The sequence below is a fragment of the Neovison vison genome, chromosome 3 (assembly GCF_020171115.1).
Source record: "Neovison vison isolate M4711 chromosome 3, ASM_NN_V1, whole genome shotgun sequence".
NCBI classification, from domain to species: domain Eukaryota; kingdom Metazoa; phylum Chordata; class Mammalia; order Carnivora; family Mustelidae; genus Neogale; species Neogale vison.
In genome coordinates this window covers 10,157,258-10,163,257 of record NC_058093.1, presented here as the reverse complement: position 1 = coordinate 10,163,257, position 6,000 = coordinate 10,157,258, and positions in this window count along the sequence as shown.

Here is a 6,000-nt window from a genome sequence, read left to right as displayed (position 1 = left end):
CTATTTTAAAATCAGAATCATTTCTCTACCTTTGTTTTCATATAATTTCCCTGATGATCTTTGTCATACATTAGTGCTTAGAAAGGTAAGGTGTAATTCCCCAATCCCTACCCACAGGAGCTAAGTGGGTGATTTAATGTACATTGGAACACTGTTTGCCCTAAACTTACATTACACAGGGAAAAACACTGCTGGTTTGATTGATTGTAGCTGGATAGAGATGTGGTATATTTAAAGGCTAGTGAATGTAACTTTAATGCTTAAAAAAAGTTTTTGTTCTTTTAGGACTTAAAAAAAAAAAGGTTTTAATTTACTTAAACTGCATAGAACATCCCTCCTCCAGACTTCCTGATGGCTGGCTCTTTCACTGTTCAGCTCAATTGTAACCTCCAAGATCTTTCTCTGACCATTCTAACCAAACTACTGAACTACCATCTCTGAGTCACTTGTTTCTGTATTACCTTGTTTAATTTCCCTCAGAACTTATTACCACCTATATTAAAGGATTTTGTGAGGATTAACATTTAACAGGGCCTAACTCACAATAAAAACTCTGTAGTATTAGCTACCTCAGTTATTATCTCGTTTATTTACTTTCTTATTATCCCCCCCATGTCATCTGCACTGCTTTATCTCCAGTGTCTAGTACATAGAGGGTACTCAATAAATTATTACTAAATGACTTAATTATATTTTTCAATCACTCATGATTAAGGGACAGCCGAGTGAACTCACATATTCATTCTCTCATGTTAAATGAAATATTTATGTACAAAAGAATGTGATAGGATACCAGATGGGTATGAGTCTGTGTATGAAGGAACCAAGGCATATCAACAGATAATTATGTTACAATTTGGTATGGAAACAAAAGAAAGGTATAAAGCAAGTGCCTAGTAAATTCAGAAATCCCCCTGCCCAGACATTAGCTGCCTTTTGCTTATTGGAACACCCCAGAAATTTATTTGACCTGAGATCTTAATCCACATATCCCATTGTATACTTATCATGTTCACTCATAATTCTTGGAGGTACAACAAGACTAAACTCATACTACCTACCTGGCCTGCTCTTTCCTTTTATTTCCTATCTCTGGATGTTCACAGACCTACTATGTCACTCAAGACAGGAATTTGGGGATTATTCTATTTTCTTCCACTTTATGCATTCCACCACCATCTAATCAGGTACTAAGTATTTCTTTCTAATGCTTCAGGAGGGTTTCAGGTTTGATCCCAGCCAATCCTTCTATTTGGTCATTTTCTTGTACTTTTCCCCATACAACCTCATACAGTCCATATTTAAAGACTAGGTGTTATATATAAGTAATAAATCACTAAATTTTACTCCTGTAACTAGCATTATACTATATGTTACTTACTAGAATTTAAATTTAAATAAAAACTTGAAATATTTAAATAAAAAATACAATAAAATACAGGCTTATGTTGTCATATACCAGCATTTTTCACCACCTGGATTTCAACACAAGAATGAATGAATGAATGAATCATACAGAAAAGGAGCCACTCTCTGAGGATGACAGGAAAAGTCTTACAGACAAGGTAATATTTGAGCTGGTCTTAGACAATCAATGGGAATTGACTAGGGTCAGAAATGAGTATATTTCAGGTCTCAGAAGAGCATGAGGAAGGCAAGTGGGAATTTAAAGAGAATTTAAAGTCCCACAAATGTATTTGGACTTACTTCTAGAAGCAGCAGAGAATCAGAAAGTGCGGATAAGCAGAGGAGTGGGATCACCAGCTTTGTTTGGGTAGAGACAACTCTGCTGTGGACACATAGGAGGAGAAAGAAACTAGTGGCAGGGAGAGCTGGTGAGTATCAGAAATGAGGTGCCAGCAGAGTGAGTGGAGAGGAGAGAGATTTCATATGCATTTTAAAGATAAGATCAATATAGTTAATTAATGTTTAAAAAAAAAATGGGTACCTCAGTGTTAACTTGATACTTGTTTAAATCTTTTTTGCTATTTTTTGTTTATTAAAACTGAAAAGACAGGGGCACCTGGATGGCTCAATCAGTTCAGCATCCAACTCTTGGTTTCGGCTCTGCTTGTGGTCTCAGGGTCATGGTCTCAGGGTCATGGGATCGAGCCCAGCTTTGGGCTCCATACTCAGCATGTAATCTGCTTGTCTTTCTCCCTCTGCTCCTCCCCCTGCTTGTACTCTCTCTCAAATAAATAAATAAAATCTTAAATAAATAAATAAATAAATAAGTCTAAAAAGACACAAACAACCTCAAATCAATAGACTAAATACCCAGGGGAATAATTTTTATTATAATGTTTGGACTTTTTCCAGTAAAAATTATGTACAGTCCCAGAGGGCCCCAAAGCCGGATGTCCTCTAAGCATATAACAGATTTCAGGATCAGAGGCCAGGAAAAAAAGTCTAAACAACTAAAGCAACCAAACACTTGAAGAACTGTTCAAATAATATTAGTGGGAAATATTGAAAACTGTGGCTGCAGACCAAATGATATGGAGGTATATAAAAATAATCATACAAAATAAAAAATGACAAAAATAATCAACTTCAAAATTCAGAAAGACTGTAATTTCTTGCTGGGAATGAGAGAAATCAGGAAAGCTTTTATAGTAAGTAACACTGGAGTCAGACCTTAAAGTGTGTAGTAATTTCATTTGCAGAGTTGAAGGGATATCCTCTTCAGAAGAAGGGAACAAAAACAGAGGTGGAAAAAAGTGGGAGCATTGAAGGAATGATCAGGAATTTTCAGTCTGATTGGCTCACTGGGTATATGAACAGGAGCAACGGAAGTTAAGATTGAAAATGTAGTATAGGCCCAGGTCATGATGGACTTGAATTCACACAGGGGACTCTGAACTTGAGGATTCACTGAAAGTGGGCTGGAAAAGGTAGCATACTCAGCACCATGCTTCAGAAAGAGTCACTTCTCAGGGGTAGGTAAGATGGAGGGAATGAACAGGACCACAGGTATTCACAGTAGGAACACATAAGGGAGAAAATTTTGAATCTTGATAAGATTGGGATGGGAAAAAACTCAGACGAGTCCCAGTAAGGAACACATGTGCAAGCTAATTAGCAGTGAGATTGCAATGGAGTCAGAAGTCTAACTGTAGGTTGATAATTGTAGCAAGATCAATCAAACCAATTTTTCTGCTGAGTATTATTTCTCTATGGCCCTTGCAACTGCAGCAGCTGTCCTATAATCATAAAGATAACTAGTCAGACTGAAGCTAACCTAATAGGAGCAACAGGTTGGGAGGAGAATGTAAAGACCCAGGTCTTTAATGATGTTATGAGTCACTGATTTAACTAACCATCGGCCTTTTGACTATGTACAAAACTGTTAAAATAGATTTCCCTTACTGTAAAAAAAAAAAATCAAGTTTATGACTTTTTCCTCTTTTTAGCTCAGTAATGTGAGAGCAGGAGTAGAGAAATCCGTTAGTGGAGTCTATTCAGAATTACAGATTTGCAGAGCAATTAATGTAAGACATGGAAACCAGAACCTAAAGGGCATGAAGCTAGAAATCCCTGAGTTTAAATGGTGGGCCAAAAGATCCGTATGGACAGGAAAGCAGGTGAAGCCAAAGTGAGAAGTAAGGGCAAAATACGGGGCAAGTAGCTGTTACAATGACAAATAAAGCCACGATTCAATAGGAGAAGAGATTGAGAAGAGGTAGAACCATAACCAAAATCTGAGAAGACCATATCAGATGAGAAGTGTGGCAGTGCCTATAAGGAACAAGAGTATCATAGATAAATTTGCTTAAGGTCCAGAGGCCAGAGATCTGTGAAGACAGGGGCTGGAACAGCAGATAAGGGTTTAGGTTCCTGAGCTGCTAGAAGAAAGAGAGAAGTCTGCAAAAACAGGCTCTGGGTGGGATGAGAAGAAAGCAGAAATTGTGAGTTGAATATAAGATAGAAAAAGTGGGGTATACCAGATAGAGGACTGTTCAAAACACAAGTTCTTGAGAGACAATCTGCAAACAATAGTCTGGGTGTGATGGGAAGCAGGAAATTTGCTGACTCCTGCTCCTCAATCTGAGAGCCAGAGAAAGTGGAAGAAGTGACACCTAGGGATGGATCTGGCTCAGAAACTTAAAACTTAGAACGAGGCCAAGATTGAGTTTTGGCAAGAGTATAGGGAAATGTTGAAGTGAAAGGCTAAAGAACATGAGGTCTGCTTCACTAACAGAATCCTAGAATGTAGAAGAGGGGCACGGTTGAGAAGAAGGCAAGTATGGCAGGGGCTGAAATCTACAGATAGAAATCAGAAGTATCAGAAGTGAGGCATATGCATCTCCAGTGACCATTTTTAAAAAAGAAATGTAGGTGGTAGCTAATTGAGTAGTTGGCTAGTGTTGATAGGGGAAAACAGGGCTGGGAGAATAAACAAAGGGGAATTTTGGTAGCTTAACAACCTGGCAGAATAAAAAAGTGTAAATAAGTTTGGAACCAGACAGACCTAGATGTGAATCCTAACTGCCATTTATTAGCCATGTGACTTTAAGCTTTTGTTTACTCACCATTAAAATGGAAACAAAAAAGCCAACATTGCAGGGGCATTAGTGAAATTTCAAGATAACCTCTGCAAAACACTCAGCATCATAACAGACACTCAATGGACACTCAATAAGATGAAACATCTCTATAATCACACCTGGCTTCAAGCTTCTAGGTCTGCCAGTGCAAACAGCTTTCAACGGTACAGCTTAGATGAAGGGGAGCTGGGGGGCGGGGGTCAGAATTTTCCCCAATAGCATTTCTCCTGAAGTACACAATACTATTAGAGAAGAAAGCCAATGGCTTACCAATGAAAAAGAATGAAAAGTCTAAATTAAACTCTCAAGAATTCAGCCACCCCGAGCCTACAAAGACTGGAAGAGAAACTTCACCCACATGATTGCAGAGAAGAACTTTGTACTCCGTATTTTGTTTATTCAGTGAATCAGCCTATTATCAGTACTTGCAAATTAACTCTAATTATCAGATAAAAGCGATGTGGTTATTCTGTCTGATAATCAACTATTATAAAAGCCTAAGCAATAAGTAATAATTACCATATCATTCTATAAAAAATCTTTCTTTTTTTTTCCTGACTGAAAGTAGCACACGCTCAAGATAAATTACAGGACTGGCTTATAATTTTATCTCACTTTTCAAAATTTATACTAGGTCAGTGCCAATGATTCCCAAATTGAAATCTCCAGGCTGGGCCTTTCCACTGAGGTCCAAATGACCGCTCTGACATCACCCCTTCAATATCTAATTGGCCGTTCAAACTTAAGGGCAAAACCAGAATTCTTCGTGTGCTTCCAAACCAGTCCCTCTCCAGCTCTTCCCAACCTCAGTCAATGGAACCACCATCCACCTAGTTATTCAAGCCCAAATATAGAAATCATCCTTGATTTGTGCTTTTTCTTATTGTCCTAAAAGCATTCATTAACAAGCCCCACGGACTCTACCCTAAAATATATACGAAAGCCATGACATTTCTCTCCTTTTCAATAGCCGCTAATCTCATCTGAGTCACCATCATCTCTTGCCTGAATAACTGGATTACTAACTCCTTAACCCTCCTCCATACTCTTCCAACCATCCATTCTCCACTGAATAGCCAGAAGAACCGTGAGAAACACAAATCAAATGGTTTCCTTCTCCTTCTTAAACCCTAGCAATGCTCTTACAATGAAATTCAAACTTTTCCCTATAAGGTTCACCTGACCTCACACCTGCACACCTTTGTGACCTCAACTGCTGTCTTTCTCTCCAGCACATATTGCACTCTAGCCGCAATGGCCTTCTTTCTGTTCTTTGAACGTATGAAGCTCATCCTACCTTTCCAGAAGCTAGTTCCTCTGCCTGAAATATCCTAACAGCAGACCTTTTTATGGCTGACTCCTTCTTTTCACCAGGGAGAAAATACTATCTCCTCAATGAAGCTATACTAATCTTAATTAGTTCCTTAATTAATATCTCTTAGTCTTTCTCTCT